Source organism: Penaeus monodon, unplaced genomic scaffold (assembly GCF_015228065.2).
Source record: "Penaeus monodon isolate SGIC_2016 unplaced genomic scaffold, NSTDA_Pmon_1 PmonScaffold_661, whole genome shotgun sequence".
In the NCBI taxonomy this organism is placed as follows: Eukaryota; Metazoa; Arthropoda; class Malacostraca; order Decapoda; family Penaeidae; genus Penaeus; species Penaeus monodon.
Genome location: NW_023661673.1, coordinates 575 through 19986, shown reverse-complemented (window position 1 = coordinate 19986; position 19412 = coordinate 575). Strand labels below are relative to the sequence as shown.

The 19412-nt window shown below is 39.4% G+C and overlaps 2 pseudogenes; one reads left to right on the top strand and one right to left on the bottom strand.

Annotated features, from left to right (window-relative positions):
• Window positions 1–474: 474 nt before the first annotated feature.
• LOC119571506 lies at window positions 475–5247 on the bottom strand (annotated as a pseudogene).
• Window positions 5248–5251: 4 nt separating this feature from the next.
• Window positions 5252–10131, top strand: LOC119571505 (annotated as a pseudogene).
• Window positions 10132–19412: the final 9281 nt, after the last annotated feature.

Here is a 19412-nt window from a genome sequence, read left to right as displayed (position 1 = left end):
GTTACAATGTTTCTGAAGTAAAATATTTGTTATTAATTAAGTTATCTATTATATGTTTCTTACAATATCAGTTATAAGTATATATTGGTTTGTGTAACTTTAAAAGAGTGTAAAAAATATCAATTCTTTGGTAAATACTGAGATCAATGATGTGAGTGAAACTTTGGTTGCACGATCATTATAAATACTGATAGTAACCATGAACAAAATACTTTAACAAACATTTCCTCAATGACATAGTTCACTCCATACTCCAAACACCAAGGCTACTATGAGATCCCTGATAGTGACCTAATGCCTTTCTAATTATCATCTACACTACTGTCAGCTACTCCAACACAATGGATATTCATGTGTCAGCTGTTGGTGCTTCCCACTAATCTACACTGAAAGTCTATCAATTTCAAAAGTTAAAAAAATATCTGGGTCTGCTGATTCTTCAGACTGTGACTGCTGTTCTCAAATGCTTTTGTATATACAGATTTATCAAAAAGATCTGATGTGATATGGACTACTCCAGGAACTGTTAAATCTAAAAGTGTAAAATTGGCAGTCACATGAAATAGTTCCTACATTCTTTCCAAAAGAATTCTTCTGGATTAAAAAATAATATCACCATTTCTCTGAACGAAATCCACAGTCACACAACTACATGGCACTTGTGTAGTGCTGTGACACTGGAGGGCATGAGGAGTGTTAAGATTCTGGCGGCTTTCTGCACCTTCAGGAGGATCTCTCGTGTCATGTGCCGTGTCCCTGGGTCATGTGGACGCCCACCAGACTCTAGCACACGGTTAGCAGTATCTTGGACACGGCCAGGCTCATGTATCCGTGTGCGTTTGCTGTCTATAATGCGAACACTGTCAGTAGGGTGAATAAGCTCATTGCTATAATACCAACGGACATATTTGCAGTAGTCCTCTTGTCGACGGCGATCAACATAACTGAAAATGCATGATGCTGGAACCCAGATGATGACAGAGATTATGATGACTGTCCCTACTATGTGTCCCGCCAAGAACATCAGTACAGTGTTAATATTAATGTCCTCTATGATGTCCCAGAAACGTTCTACAACATCCTGCACTGTCTTCTCACACTTCCCCTGCAAATTTGAAATTCTGTTAGAAAAATGCAACCTCTCTCAATTAATGCCTTGTTAAGAAGCCATCTTAGCATACTTTCTTTACTTAGCTTCTCACAAATCTATAACTTTGAAATAATTTTCTATTGCAAATCAAGTGTTCTAATCATTCATTACCTTGTACAAAACCCATGATACAAGGAGTTCCATCTGGGAGAATATCCAAGGGCATGACAGGGAAGCAGGTGTCATTTAATGTCTTGCGGCAGCACCTTTTACAAGCGTCATCAACTGCAAAGTATCAATCATGAATAGTTAATAACCCAACGTTTATTACTCATTTGCTTTTCAAATATGAGATATTTCGAATTTGATTCACTATTACAGAGATATTGCATCTGTTCAAAATGGGAGAGTTTAACAAAAAGTGTGATGTTCCTCTTTTACACTGCTTTGCCACCATAATTTACAAGATAAAAAAAATGGAAATAAAAAGTTGTCACATAAAAAATGCAATCTTGGAGGACTAAATGGCATCTGCTATAGTTGATATCACTAACAAAATTAGCTTACTGGTATCACACATGCAGCTCTGCATCTCTTGCGTCTCACAGTATGGAAGGCAGGATCCCTGGTGGCACTGGCCCTTCTCAATACATGGAGTGCCATCATCCATGGGTTTGGCTTTGGGCAGACTGCTGTAGTGCCTAGACACCTGGACTCATTCTCACATGTGGCCGGCTGTTGCTCCCTACACTTTACGCCCTGACTCATGTATTGGCAGCCATGGCAGCAGGGACGAGTTACGATCACTGCAGGTTGCCCCATCCCTCAGTTTGCAGTGCTTGTCACAACACAAGTCTACATCATCCTGACCTACTAGTCCTGCATCACATTGTTCTTGGCCTTCTACACGCTGGTTGCCGCAGTAACTCTCTTCTGGCTCAGTGAAGCAACGAGAGGACTTGGCTACTAAGACAGCACGGATTGCTCTCAGACTGCATGGGGAGAACCTCTGAGGGAAGAAATGTAAAAAGTTGTAGTCAATCCACTTTTAACCTTTTCCCCGATGGGTCATGTGTAAAGGTATCATAACATAATGGTTGGTCTGTGGCTGTATGTGCGGTGATGTGCCAGAGAGCATGGAGCGGGATGTTCTGCTTCATGTAGCAAACTCCCTCACCAGTGTCTGGCCATTGCCAGAAATCACCAGAGTTCACTACGCTCAGAGATTTCAGTTACCCTGTCGGTGCTAGGTTAATCACATTTTTGAAATTTCATACTTACAAAAGCCCACTTCTCAAAATAGCCTAATAGTTATCCATGCCAATATATATAGTATATAGGTGTTGTCCCACATGCCAATCAAAAGAAGCAATAATCATAAGCATCACTACAACAGTTTATAGTCCCAAAAGCTCTAGTTTGTCTTGAAACTAGGAACTTGTGGCTCAAGGAGATTCTGTCTGTGTGTCAAATTTTATGCTATTCTTTGGTTTGGCTTTACTATTTCCAAATGAAAAAAATGCTAAGCTAGAAATGTCAGAAGCAGTGAATGAACCGTCAAATAACAGACATCTACAGATTACATCCTTTAGTGTCACTAACCCCTGGGCCAATAAATTTTGTGCTGAATAATGTACGCAAAGGATTCAGAGAGGGATATCAGCAAAAGTTCTGACCAAACTGAAGTAGCTATACATAAAACACCAGACAAAGAGAGGTCTCAACATGCTACCTGGGAGGAAGGTTTTCTTTCTGCATATGCATTTTTCATTTATATGTGGATAATCATTTTTGTAACTTTGTTTCGCAAGAGGCCTTGTAAATTACTTCAATCTGGTTCAATAAGCAAAGTAATGTGCTATTCACACTGTTGTTGCTTTTTCCCAGTTTTTGCCTTTAAGTGCAAACTAAATAATGCAATATCATCAATGTTAGCTGACTAAAAAGTTTGCATCTTCCTCCTACCAAGGCTGATCTTATTCTTATCCCCTATATCCTCATCCTCTTCTTTTGTGATCATATTGATATCTTTTGTGATGCAGATACAAACTACAATCTTGTCTGATAAGAAAGAGCACCGTCAGCACACTTAAGTAAAAACAGTTCAACTTATGAGCTCCCTGCCTTTGCAGTTTCCTCTCTCTGCTAAGTCTGTCTTACCAATTTTACAAGTTGCAATGTCAAACAACTTCCGAAAATCTGCTAAAAAAATGCAACATGGTATTTTACCCCTCTTTCCAAAGTATTTTATATAGTTCTCTGTTAATACCTAACACATATAAACTGTTTGCCCCAATCATGTGTACTAATCACTGGGATAGAAGCCTTGTTCAAAATATACAATAACTTCTCCTCCATTTCACATTCTACTTGAAAATTACTGGGCAGAAAAGTAACTTCATTTTGTTGCATGTAGTATTTGATAATGCCATGGTGAGTTGACAAAATATTTTCTGCATGGTCACTTACTAGACCTACCAGATTCCACCTGAGTACAATAATAATAATGATAATAATAATAAAATAATAATAATAAAATGATAATAATACTACTAATAATAATAATAATAATGATAATAATAACAATATTACTAATAGTGATAATGATAACAATATTAATAATAATAGTGATGATGATTATGATTTTATTTATGTTATACAACCAAATACCAATACTTTAGTATATTATAACAAGTACAAGAAAAAGTTAGAGTGTATAAACAAAGTTCAACAGATTACCTGTCATAACACATGAAAACTGCTGGCTGACATCTGTCATTTTTGTCTATACACTTCTATATCTTTCTCATTTTGAAAGAATTTAAAAAATAAAGGCCCCTTAGTGGAAAAGTGCAAATTCAGATTTTCTTTAAACAATGCTATTCTCATACTAATGCAGACCCCCCCCCCCCCTCTGGCTCATTTCCATTATTTATATACAAGAAAAAGGGCAAAAATCATCAACCTACTGTGTGTCAGGGTATGGTAAGAGAACAGCTATAACCCAATGTCACCAGGAAAATGCTGTGCACATTTTATTTTTTTATTTTTTTTATTTTATTAATTTTTTGTGAAATGTCTCTACACACAGATAGCTCTGCAAATGCTTAGCCACAAAGGAGTCAGTTATAGACCTTGTAGCCTTACCTGATTTCACTTTTGCTTGAATTGCATGATAAAACTTTTTTTTTTACTAATGCTATGAATTGATAGTGTTATCTTTATTCTAGACTTATAATTACTATAATATGTTACTGACATTAGTAACAGCAACATAAAATAACATAAAATATTTTCAAAAATCAAGGGAAAGGGTAAACAGGTGAGGCAGGTGCTACTCGTAACTGGCTCATGGTAACTTAGTACAAGTGGAGCCATCTATGTGTAACCACAATAATAAAGTAAACTCAAGGTGGTGATGGCAAGTACGTACATGCCATGCCCATTGGTTTTTGGTTAAGTATGATTTGTCAATGGAGGTTTAGTCTCTTAATGAATGGTACTTATAGAGTAACTGTCATAAATATTACACAATCAGATATTATGCTGGCTTGCAAAGAAAAACCTATAGTTTAGAGAAGAGTTTATATAAAGATCAGAAGTGGGAACACATTAGCCTAGTTAAGGCAACTAGTGTCACAATGTCTCCAATGGCTTCATCTTGTTATACATACAGTGGTAATTTGGATGAATGCCAACTGTGCTTCACTGCCAAATACAAGTGTGTTTACTTAAACTGCAATGAACATGCATTCATATGAAACTTCCATACTAACATATCATTCATATCAGTTACCCTGTTAGCTTACCTTGTTGTTAATGTCATAACCAGACACAGAATATGTGTACATGAGATATGATCCTCCTTGACTGGCACTGGGACTGCACTCTGGTCGGTCTGGGTCATGCTCTGAGCCCCAGTTGTGTCCAACTCGTGTGCTGTGACAAGATCTGCCTCACGAGTGATCACTCTCTGCCCATAGTGGTTCCTGGATGAACTCAGGCCGGAATTCAGGTAGAGAGTGTGTCCATTCTTAAAGTATTCTGTAAAGTAACAGGAAAAGAAGAAAAAAATAATGACTACACAGTGAGGAGCTCTTTCACACTATACAAACATTCTATCTTTGAAGTTAAAGTGAATAGCACATCTTTATCATCTCTATGGATGGTAATGGAAAAGAGAACAAATGCAAAAGATATTAGAAATGTGAAAACATGTGATGTGTGTATCTTCTACAATTTACGATTTCGTAATTTGTAGAAGATACACACATCACATGTTTTCACATTTCTAATATCTTTTGCATTTGTTCTCTTTTCCATTACCATCCATAGAGATGATAAAGATGTGGCTATTCTACTTTAACTTCAAAGAATAGAATGTTTGTATAGTGTGAAAGAGCTCCTCACTGTGTAAGTCATTATTTTTTTCTTCTTTCCTGTACTTTACAGAATACTTTAAGAATGGACACACTCTACCTGAATTCCGGCCTGAGTTCATCCAGGAACCACTATGGGCAGAGAGTGATCACTCGTGAGGCAGATCTTGTCACAGCACACGAGTTTGGACACAACTGGGGCTCAGAGCATGACCCAGACCGACCAGAGTGCAGTCCCAGTGCCAGTCAAGGAGGATCATATCTCATGTACACATATTCGTGTCTGGTTATGACATTAACAACAAGGTAAGCTAACAGGGTAACTGATATGAATGATATGTTAGTATGGAAGTTTCATATGAATGCATGTTCATTGCAGTTTAAGTAAACACACTTGTATTTGGCAGTGAAGCACAGTTTGCATTCATCCAAATTACCACTGTATGTTATAACAAGAATGAAGCCATTGGAGACATTGTGACACTAGTTGCCTTAACTAGGCTAATGTGTTCCCACTTCTGATCTTATATATAACTCTTCTCTAAACTATAGGTTTTTCTTTGCAAGCCAGCATAATATCTGATTGTGTAATATTTATGACAGTTACTCTATAAGTACCATTCATTAAGAGACTAAACCTCATTGACAAATCATACTTAACCAAAAACCAATGGGCATGGCATGTACGTACTTGCCATCACCACCTTGAGTTTACTTTATTAATTGTGGTTACACATAGATGGCTCCACTTGTACTAAGTTACCAATGAGCCAGTTACGAGTAGCACCTGCCTCACCTGTTTACCCTTTCCCTTGATTTTTGAAAATATTTTATGTTATTTTATGTTGCTGTTACTAATGTCAGTAACATATTATAGTAATTATAAAGTCTAGAATAAAGATAACACTATCAATATTCATAGCATTAGTAAAAAAAAAAGTTTTATCATGCAAATTCAAGCAAAAGTGAAATCAGGTAAGGCTACAAGGTCTAATAACTGACTCCTTTGTGGCTAAGCATTTGCAGAGCTATCTGTGTGTAGAGACATTTCACAAAAAATTAAATAAAATAAAAAAAATAAAAAAATAAAATGTGCACAGCATTTTCCTGGTGACATTGGGTTATAGCTGTTCTCTTACCATACCCTGACACACAGTAGGTTGATGATTTTTGCCCTTTTTCTTGTATATAAATAATGGAAATGAGCAGAGGGGGGGGGGGGTCTGCATTAGTATGAGAATAGCATTGTTTAAAGAAAATCTGAATTTGCACTTTTCCACTAAGGGGCCTTTATTTTTTAAATTCTTTCAAAATGAGAAAGATATAGAAGTGTATAGACAAAAATGACAGATGTCAGCCAGCAGTTTTCATGTGTTATGACAGGTAATCTGTTGAACTTTGTTTATACACTCTAACTTTTTCTTGTACTTGTTATAATATACTAAAGTATTGGTATTTGGTTGTATAACATAAATAAAATCATAATCATCATCACTATTATTATTAATATTGTTATCATTATCACTATTAGTAATATTGTTATTATTATCATTATTATTATTATTATTTATTATTATATATCATTATTATTATTATTATTATTATTATATTATTATTATTATATATGTACTCAGGTGGAATCTGGTAGGTCTAGTAAGTGACCATGCAGAAAAATATTTTGTCAACTCACCATGGCATTATCAAATACTACATGCAACAAAATGAAGTTACTTTTCTGCCCAGTAATTTTCAAGTAGAATGTGAAATGGAGGAGAAGTTATTGTTATTTTGAACAAGGCTTCTATCCCAGTGATTAGTACACATGATTGGGGCAAACAGTTATATGTGTTAGGTATTAACAGAGAACTATATAAAATACTTTGGAAAGAGGGGTAAAATACCATGTTGCATTTTTTAGCAGAATTTTCGAAGTTGTTTGACATTGCAACTTGTAAAATTGGTAAGACAGACTTAGCAGAGAGAGGAAACTGCAAAGGAGGGAGCTCATAAAAGTTTGTAACAAAACAACATACTGATTTTTTTTTTACTTAAGTGTGCTGACGGTGCTCTTTCTTATCAGACAAGATTGTAGTTTGTATCTGCATCACAAAGATATCAATATGATCACAAAAGAAGAGGATGAGGATATAGGGGATAAGAATAAGATCAGCCTTGGTAGGAGGAAGATGCAAACTTTTTAGTCAGCTAACATTGATGATATTGCATTATTTAGTTTGCACTTTAAAGGCAAAAACTAGAAAAAGCAACAACAGTGTGAATAGCACATTACTTTGCTTATTGAACCAGATTTGAAGTAATTTACAAGGCCTCTTGCAGAAACAAAGTTACAAAAAATGATTATCCACATATAAATGAAAAATGCATATGCAGAAAGAAAACCTTCCTCCCAGGTAGCATGTTGAGACCTCTCTTTGTCTGGTGTTTTATGTATAGCTACTTCAGTTTGGTCAGAACTTTTGCTGATATCCCTCTCTGAATCCTTTGCGTACATTATTCAGCACAAAATTTATTGTCCAGGGGTTAGTGACACTAAAGGATGTAATCTGTAGATGTCTGTTATTTGACGGTTCATTCACTGCTTCTGACATTTCTAGCTTTAGCATTTTTTTCATTTGGAAATAGTAAAGCCAAACCAAAGAATAGCATAAAATTTGACACACAGACAGAATCTCCTTGAGCCACAAGTTCCTAGTTTCAAGACAAACTAGAGCTTTTGGGACTATAAACTGTTGTAGTGATGCTTATGATTATTGCTTCTTTTGATTGGCATGTGGGACAACACCTATATACTATATATATTGGCATGGATAACTATTAGGCTATTTTGAGAAGTGGGCTTTTGTAAGTATGAAATTTCAAAAATGTGATTAACCTAGCACCGACAGGGTAACTGAAATCTCTGAGCGTAGTGAACTCTGGTGATTTCTGGCAATGGCCAGACACTGGGTGAGGGAGTTTGCTACATGAAGCAGAACATCCCGCTCCATGCTCTCTGGCACATCACCGCACATACAGCCACAGACCAACCATTATGTTATGATACCTTTACACATGACCCATCGGGAACAGGTTAAAAGTGGATTGACTACAACTTTTTACATTTCTTCCCTCAGAGGTTCTCCCCATGCAGTCTGAGAGCAATCCGTGCTGTCTTAGTAGCCAAGTCCTCTCGTTGCTTCACTGAGCCAGAAGAGAGTTACTGCGGCAACCAGCGTGTAGAAGGCCAAGAACAATGTGATGCAGGACTAGTAGGTCAGGATGATGTAGACTTGTGTTGTGACAAGCACTGCAAACTGAGGGATGGGGCAACCTGCAGTGATCGTAACTCGCCCTGCTGCCATGGCTGCCAATACATGAGTCAGGGCGTAAAGTGTAGGGAGCAACAGCGGCCACATGTGAGAATGAGTCCAGGTGTCTAGGCACTACAGCAGTCTGCCCCAAAGCCAAACCCATGGATGATGGCACTCCATGTATTGAGAAGGGCCAGTGCCACCAGGGATCCTGCTTCCATACTGTGAGACGCAAGAGATGCAGAGCTGCATGTGTGATACCAGTAAGCTAATTTTGTTAGTGATATCAGACTAGTAGCAGATGCCATTTAGTCCTCCAAGATTGCATTTTTTATGTGACAACTTTTTATTTCCATTTTTTTTATCTTGTAAATTATGGTGGCAAAGCAGTGTAAAAGAGGAACATCACACTTTTTGTTAAAACTCTCCCATTTTGAACAGATGCAATATCTCTGTAATAGTGAATCAAATTCGAAATATCTCATATTTGAAAAGCAAATGAGTAATAAACGTTGGGTTATTAACTAATTCATGATTGATACTTTGCAGTTGATGACGCTTGTAAAAGGTGCTGCCGCAAGACATTAAATGACACTGCTTCCCTGTCATGCCCTTGGATATTCTCCCAGATGGAACTCCTTGTATTCATGGGTTTTGTAACAAGGTAATGAATGATTAGAACACTTGATTTGCAATAGAAAATTATTTCAAAGTTATAGATTTGTGAGAAGCTAAGTAAAAGAAAGTATGCTAAGATGGCTTCTTAACAAGGCATTAATTGAGAGAGGTTGCATTTTTCTAACAGAATTTCAAATTTGCAGGGGAAGTGTGAGAAGACAGTGCAGGATGTTGTAGAACGTTTCTGGGACATCATAGAGGACATTAATATTAACACTGTACTGATGTTCTTGCGGGACAACATAGTAGGGACAGTCATCATAATCTCTGTCATCATCTGGGTTCCAGCATCATGCATTTTCAGTTATGTTGATCGCCGTCGACAAGAGGACTACTGCAAATATGTCCGTTGGTATTATAGCAATGAGCTTATTCACCCTACTGACAGTGTTCGCATTATAGACAGCAAACGCACACGGATACATGAGCCTGGCCGTGTCCAAGATACTGCTAACCGTGTGCTAGAGTCTGGTGGGCGTCCACATGACCCAGGGACACGAGCACATGACACGAGAGATCCTCCTGAAGGTGCAAAAAGCCCGCCAGAATCTTAACACTCCTCAATGCCCTCCAGTGTCACAGCACTACACAAGTGCCATGTAGTTGTGTGACTGTGGATTTCGTTCAGAGAAATGGTGATATTATTTTTTAATCCAGAAGAATTCTTTTGGAAAGAATGTGGGAAAACTATTTCATGTGACTGCCAATTTTACACTTTTAGATTTTAACAGTTCCTGGAGTAGTCCATATCACATCAGATTTTTTTGATAAATCTGTATATACAAAAAGCATTTGAGAACAGCAGTCACAGTCTGAAGAATCAGCAAGACCCAGATATTTTTTAACTTTTGAAAATTGATAGACTTTCAGTGTAGATTAGTGGGAAGCACCAACAGTGACACATAAACTATCCATTGTGTTGGAGTAGCTGACAGTAGTGTAGATGATAATTAGAAAGGCATTAGGTCACTATCAGGGATCTCATAGTAGCCTTGGTGTTTGGAGTATGGGAGTGAACTATGTCATTGAGGAAATGTTTGTTAAAGTATTTTGTTCATGGTTACTATCAGTATTTATAATGATCGTGCAAACCAAAGTTTCACTCACATCATTGATCTCAGTATTTACCAAAGAATTGATATTTTTTACACTCTTTTAAAGTTACACAAACCAATATATACTTAAAAACTGATATTGTAAGAAACATATAAATAGATAACTTAATTAATAAAAAATATTTTACTTCAGAAACATTGTAACACTTAGCACACACCCAGACATTTCATAATAACATTCCAGACATTCTAAGTATTAAGGCATTATAATTCATATTTCAGGAAGTTCTGTGGTTGTGACATTTCTTTAATTTGTTAGAAAACCTTTTAGAAAACTTCATTAGGAATGAAATTATGTGGAATACAACTAGGTAGTTGTTTGATTTCTAAGGATTCTTGTCCTTTATATTGTTATGAAACTTTTTATTTTATTGCCCTTTGGCGATATCACTTGTTTCTTGGTAGAATTATTAAACAATGTTAAGGTAAGCTTTTATCCATTATTAAGATAATATGTAACATGTAGACATCTTCAGCTAAGAGGCAGTTACAGTAAGTATAGGATTTTGGTTGGGCTAATTTTAAGGTTTATTGTTTATAGTTATATATCAGAATAGTAAATGAGGTTTTCAGTTTGAAAATATTGAATGTTTGATTTAGTAATTCTATGAAACTATTAAAATTTTTTACTAATTGGTGACTAGAGACATGCTATCATATAATAGTAAATAATTATAAATGGATGACAGCTGTATCATAAGTCAGTGTTCCAATCACCAAGATGAGGTCATGAACCTTCCTGTGACTGGCAATCACCCAAGCACAGAACGGCGCACAGGAATGTATACCCGTCCTTGCATGATATTACCCATTTTGTAAGTTTAATGCTGTCCTAGAAAAGGTCCATCAATGGAAGTCTTGTAGTGTACCTCCATAATTCATAACCTTGCAGTGGACATGTTCTCTAAGTATCCTTTCCTTTTAAATCAGTAGTCTCATCATCTTTATCCAAATTATATTAATTGTCCAGTTGTACACCTTTGCCTTACAGTATTGGCCAACATGGTAGGATTAATTAATGTATGATCATTTATGTTACAAGTGTAACATTTTGCTTGGGCTATATTATCAGTGTGACAACAAATCACACAGGGTAAATGTCAATATGATATGCAGTGTTCCTCTGAACTGTGAGTAGAGAATGTGTTAACCCAATTGGCACAGATAGCAAGAATACATGCCATGCCCACTGTAATATTTATTTATTATATTTACACACAGATGGCTCTACCAGTGCTTATTCACCAAAGAGTCAGTAATTAGTCTTACCTATTTCACCTGTTTACCCTTTTCCTGACTTTTGGAAAGGGTCTTTTATTATTTCATTGTCTTAATGTTACCAAGATTTAATAAAAATTTAATAATCATAACATCAATAACAATAATAACAATATCAGTACCAATTGCATTAAAAAGAAAAACACATTTTCCCACCAATTCAAAGAACAGGGAAATCTGGATCGGTCACTAGGGTCTACTGATAGTCTCCTTGCCAGCTGAGCACATGTGGAGCCATCTGTATGTAACAAAATTGACAAAAAATTACAGGGGACATTATATAAAATCTGTGGTGATTGGGTTAAAGTACAAAGTTGCAAGAATTCCCTAATGATGGAGAGGGGACACTTGCCAATGTAGTATTGGAATTCCATAGGTGTGAATTTGTATCTGAGAGCATAGCTTTTTTTTCCCACGAAATATAATAAAGGCAGCTAAAAATTACTGAAAATATAAGCTATACTCATTTTTATATTTGCATTTAGTCTCTTTTGTAACATAAAACATTGTTTGAAGCTTTACATAATTTAAATACCACTTGCATGCTAAGGATAGTTTATGAAACAGCCAAAAATAGAAAAAAAATAGTTTTCCCCAGTATTCATTTTCTTAGATATAATTTTCTACCCTCTACTCTTCATATTCGTGCTTGAAAAGAGACAGCCATCTACTTTGCTTAAAGTGCAGTAGAAAAGGATTTAGAACAAAACTTATACCCTTTCAAATTAAAAACTTTACAGTTGAATACCCCCCAGTCCCATGCCTATTGTTGTCATAGGGGGTTTAGGTGACGGAGACTGTGGCCCAAACCTGGGGATCATCCCTACTTTGGGCCTCAGTCCTCAACACCTAATTCTACATGGTCTCTTCTTCCCTTTTCCTTTTCATTCTCCTTCTCCTTCTGCTCTCCAACCCCTTCTACTGAATGGCCTGGGGGAGCCATGGGCACAGTATTCTCTGAAGTGGGTTCTGAGGGATGGACCATTTCTCTCCCTAACATACACCAGGTTTACCATGGCCATTAATGAAGGTTACCAGTCATGGTAAAGGGGCATCTAGGCTTGCCCCTTATCAACTAGCCCAAGTGAAAAACAGTGAAAATAGTTTGTAGAACAATATTTATTTGTTTATTTTCTTTCTGCCGCATCAACATCTAAGGCCATTAGCTGTGTATTGAAACATAGCGATAGAGTGGGACTAGAGGGCAAAGCCCCCCGGCAAGGAAATTTTGGGTTCATAAGGTGATGTTTATTGATTTGACAGAATGGTTAATGGCCAAAACAAATAACTACCAGACATCAAAGGTCATATATTTGATAAAGTATAGGAGCGAAAGGGGTAAAAATGAGTTAACAATTAGGAAAAATGGATAGGTGGTGTAGAAAAGAAGGAAAAGGAAAGAAGAAAAGACCATGCAAAATTAGTTGAGGCAAGGGCTGAGGACCAAGGTTGGGTTGATTCCCTACATTGGGCTCAGTCCCCATCTCCTAAACCCCCAATCCCTGAGGGATGACTGTTTCTCTCCCCAACATATTCTAGGCTTAATATGGCCAATAATTAAGACTATACCATTATTAGGGGCAATAAGACTTTGCCTCTTTATCAAATAGCCCCATGATTCAAATTCACCCAGTTCCCTGACCCCAGGCTCTCCTTTGACCACAACTCTAAACACTACTACTACCCCACCTCAGTGGCTACTGTCCACAGTACTGCTACATTTAACACCACTCCTTCTTCCACAAGGTCCTGTCCTTCTTCTACTGCCACCTCTACAAATATTTTGAGTACTCTGTTTAGCCCAGCCAAATGGGATCCATTTTTTGTGACCCCTTCTACAGCCTCTTACTTTGACAACACTCCCTCTTCCAGCAACAAGAAGGCAAAGTTTCCAGTTGCTCCCACCTTGTCACAGTCACATCTGAATCCTAAGCTAAAGAATTATTTACTCTGACTGACTTCACTGGCAAACGTCTTCTTGCCCAGCTTCAATACTTGTACCGGAAAAGTCCCCATCTACCCAGCAGAATGCCCTAGATATGATCTCCCCCATGATGTTTACATTAGTGGAGAGTCCCTCCCTGTCCAACCATATCAACTTCCCCCACCCCCCTGTCAGTGTCAGAATTGTTGGCGTTTGGGCTACCCTCACAAATACTACTGCCCCATAGCTCAATGCACGCTATATGCCCAACCTGGTTGTGATCAATCAAACTGGTTCCCAAAATGTATTTTATAGAGGCTGCTCTGCCCATAAGTTTGAGTCTGAGGTGGCAATTCTCAGATCCAAACTTGTCTTCCCTTTATGTGAAAGTCAGAGAGGAAGCACACAGATGAGGAGAGAGTGTGTGTGTGTATGTGTGTTTGTGTGCGCGTGTGGTGTGCATGTGAGAGAGAGTGAGACAGAGATAGAAAGCTAGAAACAAAGGGAGACAAGAGAGAGAGAGAGAGAGAGAGAGAGAGAGAAAGTGTATGTGCGTCCGTGCGGCTTATGGTTTTCGTAACCCATTGGTTTAGTTGATGGTGCAACCAAAAGCCTTCCAAGTAGCCGAAGCATTACATCTCATTACCTGCCTATGCCATTGATGCTGTGATTAGTTTCAAATGTATCTGTATTTTGCATCAACTGTGTATTTATATTTATGAAATTGTTACATGTGACACGCATGCTTTCCAATGGAATGGTTAATTGGTACATCAGCACTTTTCAAGTAAAATGCACAAATATATTCAAGCCATGTCTCCTTCCCTTAATTGTAGGTATTCCAGACATTTTAGTTCCATTATTGTTTTCTCAGACGCATTTTGAAGATATGTAATTAATCAGCCTTCACAAAGGTCGCAATGGTAAAGTCTTCATTCAGATAATAGGAGAGCAAAAATATACAAGCAGATTGAAGCAGTGGCATAACTTGACACTAGTTATGAATTACTCTTGACATTAGGTAACAGTTGATTGTAGTACCATGTCTTTCAAGTTGTAGATGCATTTCATAGAATTGCAATATCAAGTTTCTTGTCTTTTAAATGTGGTCACTTTGGTCACTGCTAAGAAGTAAAATAGGGCTAGGTAAAAACTAATAATAATAATAAAATGATAAATAAATAAAAGGTACAGAAAAACAGTGAAAATAGTTTGTAGAACAATATTTATTTATTTGTTGTTGTTTTTTTCTGCCGCATCAACATCTAAGGCCATTAACTGTGTATTCAAAACATAGCGATTGAGTGGGACTAGAGGGCGAAGCCCCCAGGTAAGGAAATCTTTGGTGATGTTTATTGATTTCCAGAATGGTTAATGGCCAAAACAAATAAAAACCAGACATCAAAGGTCATATATTTGATCAAGTATAGTGGCAAAAGGGTAAAAAATTAGTAAACAATTAAGAAAAATGGATAGGAGGATGTGTAGAAAAGAAGGAAAAGGAAAGAAAAAAGACCATGGAAAATTAGTTGAGGCAAGGGCTGAGGACCAAGGTAGGGGTGATCCCTACATTGGGCCTCAGTCCCCATCTCCTAAACCCCCAATCCCAGAGGGATGACTGTTTCTCTCCCCCAACATATTCTTGGCATAACATGGCCAACAATTAAAACTTTATACCATTATTAGGGGCAATAAGACTTGCCTCTTTATCAAATAGCCCCACTGTTTCAAATTCTCCCGGTTCTCTGATTCCAGGCTCTCCTTTGATCATAACTCTGAACGCTGTTCCTGTTATCCCCTCACAATGCCTGTTATCACATAATCTACCCAGGTCAATACTCAACCTCCAGGAGACATTCCTCCTCTCTCAACATCCTCTACTTTATCTCCAAATCCTAAGCTTTCTTCAACTACACCATCCTCCCTTGTTACTATTCTACAACCCTAATGCCCACCTCTCAGCACTACTCCCTTTTCCACATACCCTGTCCTTCTACTACTCCCACCTCTACAAATATCTTAAATGCTCTATTTAGCCTAGCCAAATGGAACCAATTTTTGTGATCCCCACACAGCTTACTCTGACAGCACTCTCCTCTTCCAGCAAGGTCTCCAAGGACAAGTAGGCAAAGTTCCTTCTCGTCACAGTTACATCCGAAAATCCTTCCCTCTCTGACCTGTCCTTGCCCGTTGTTGTTGTAGGGGGCTTAGGAGGCGAGGACTGGGACCCAAAAACTGTGGAATTCCCTTGCCTTGGGACTCAGCCGTCGACTCAACTAATTTTTGAATGGTTTTTCCCTCCCCTCCTGCTTTTTCGTTTCCGTCCCTTCCCCGACCCCTTCTACTACCCACTTCCTACGGTGTGAGAGGCATGCTGAAAGGATGAAAGGCTGACTTTGTACCAGTCCTGAATGGCTGAGGGAGCTATGGGCACGGTATTCCCGTTTTTGTCTAGCCCATAGCTCTCAAGGGGACCCAGAGGGGTGGACTGTTTCTTTCCCCAGCATACTCTAGGCTTCCCATGGCCAATAATGATGATGTTATACCCTTATTAGCGTCAATGAGGCTTGCCCCTACATCAAATAGCCCCCCCAAATTTCAAACTCTCCCGATTCCCGATCCCAAACTCTCCTTTAACCACGGCTACGAACACTGCAACTACTACCCTCTCCTCAATGCCTACTAGTAATTTATCCACTCTAGTCAACACTCAATCCCCAGGAGACATTCCTATTCTCCAACATGCTCAATTTTATCACCTCTACTCCAACAACCCCCCCCCCCCCAATCCCTTGCCCGTGTTGTCGTTGGGGGGCTTGGGAGGTGGAGACTGGGACCCAATGATGGGGAACTCCCCAACCTTGGGACTCAGCCCTCGACTCAACTAATTTTGCATGGTCTTTTTTTTCCCTTCCCACTTTTCGTTTGTCCCTTCACCAAACCCTTCTGCTATCCACCTCCTAAGGTGTGAGAGCCATGCTGAAAGGATGAAAGGCTGACTTTGCCCCAGTCCTAAACGGCCTGAGGGAGCCATGGGCACGGTATTCCCCTGATTTAGTTACCTAGCCCTTACCCCTCAAGGGGACCCTGAGGATGGACTGTTTTTATCCCCAACATAACCCAGGCTTACCATGGCCAGTAATGAAAACATATCCCCACTATTAGGGGCAATGAGGCTTGCCCCTTTATCAAATAGCCCCAACGATGTAAACCCACCCGATTCCCTGACCCCAGGCTCTCCTTTGACCACGGCTCCGAAACACTGCAATAACTACCCCCTCATCAATGCCTACTAGTACAGTAGCCAACAATCAACCCTTAAAGGGAACATTTCCACTCTTCCAGCATACTCAACTTCAACACCTCTATCCCCACAACCTCCAACATCAACCACCCCATCCTCCCTTATTAATACCTTACAGCCTTATTGCCCACCTCTCCATAACACTACCTCCCTCAACACTACTCCATCTTCGTCACGCCCCCGCCCTTCTACTACCCCTATCTCTACAACAATCTTGAATACTCTCTTTAGCGCAGCCAAATGGGACCGATTTTTCGTGATCCCTCCCACAGCTCCCTACTCTGACAACCCCCTTCTCTTCCAACAATGTCTCCAAAAACAAGTAGGTAAAGTCTTTTTCCCGTAGCCGACCCGACCGTTCCCGTCTTGTCACAGTAACATCCGAAAACCAAGCTATAGCATTAACAAAATAACTGACCTATATGGTAACCCCATCCTTGCAGAACCCCATCCAACCCTCAATACTTGCACCGGAACAGTTTCAATATCCCCAGCAAATTGCCCAGTCTATGACAAAGATTGGTCAGACTGTGGAGAAGACCTACTTTCCTGTCTCACAGACTATGATGCAACATCAGTACCCAATGCTACTCCATTCCCCCCAGAGGTCATCGAAAGAAACCCACTAACATAGCCAAAATTACCATCCGTAGACATGACCTTCCCTTTAACGTATACATAGGAGGAGAATCCCTCCCTGTTCGGCCATACCAACCTCCTCCACGTCAGTGCCAAAATTGTTGGCGTCTAGGACACCCAGCCAAACATTGCCGTTCCACAGCCAGATGCCCACTATGTGCCCAACCTGGCCATATCCGATCTAACTGCTCTGCACAATCACGCACATGTGCCAACTGTGGCGGCCCCCATAATGTATTTTATAGGGGCTGTCCCACGTACAAGTTTGAGTCTGAGGTAGCAACTCTCAGATTCAAACTTGGACTCACACTACGTGAAGCCAGACAGGAAGCACGTCGACGTGGTTTCTCTCTTACTCCTTACTCCAGTAATACTGTCATTCTACCAATTCTCATACCCCCCCCCTACATCTAACTCCCCCTCTTCTACCTCCTACCTTCCCCAGTCAAACTCTTTTGCCATCCTAAACCCAGACACTCCAATCTCTACTACAGATACTCCAATCACCACTACAACCCCAACACCTTCCCCTCTCCCTCCTCGCACTACCCGTAACAGACAGAACAAACGTTCCACCCCCTTTTCCCCTACCACACAAACACCTCCACCTTCCTTTGCCCCTACGCTTGAGACACCAATCCTCTCTTCCCCCCCTCACAAGAAATCCTTATCCCCAAAACTCCCCAACCAAAATTCTCAAAAGAAACTATTGAAAATATTCAAGATTACTTAATGAAAACTGACACTCAACCTCCAAATCTTGCAACTCCTGCTCCTTTCACACTCCAAGTAACTGCTGATATCCATCCTCTTCCTAACGATATCCCCCCTACACCCTATCCTCCTAACCCCTCCCAACAACAGCCCATGCCCCCCGACCCCAACCCCGCCCACATTAACCCTCCCACCATCCCCTCTGTCCCTTCCATTCCCTCCTGGATACACACGTGAATCCCTTATGTAACCCTCCCACCATCCCCTCTATCCCTTCCACTCCCTCCTTGATACACACGTGAATCCCTTATGTCACAAGCATCCCCTTCCACAGACCCTCTGTCTCATAATACCCCTTCTAGTAGAACACCAACTCCCACACCTCTTCCATCTCAGACCTCTTGGTCCCTATCCCACCCTCTAGCTGCTTCCCCCTTAAAATCTCTAAAACGTACTACAATCTTTTAAATATCCTTCATTGGAATATTCACGGTTTCCGCTCCCACAAACCTGACCTTCGTCATATCCTTTCCTCTTATAACCCATCTATTGTATGCCTTCAAGAGACCTTTCTTACACATCCTCCAATACCAATCCCCCCAAATTTTCATTTTGTCTCTTCCCCACATTCCCTTTATGTCCGTCCATACTTACCTCTGCTTTCCCCCACCTATCCTCCCTTCACCGACCTCCCAACCTATCAGACATCCTTACAGAATCCCACACTTTCTGTTTCAACAACCCATTCTCTTTCCTCAAACGCATACATACCCTCCATCTAATCTAACTCCTTACCACACCCGACTCTAACCCTTGCACTCACCAATTTCTTTGCCCAGCTTAGACAACTAATCACTAACTCAACCAAACCCTTCCCTAACATTAACTATAGTGCTACATGACCTTAGATGTCTAGCACATTTATCTTGCTTTTAACCATTAACCATTAACCATTACTCCAACAACCTTCTTCATCAACT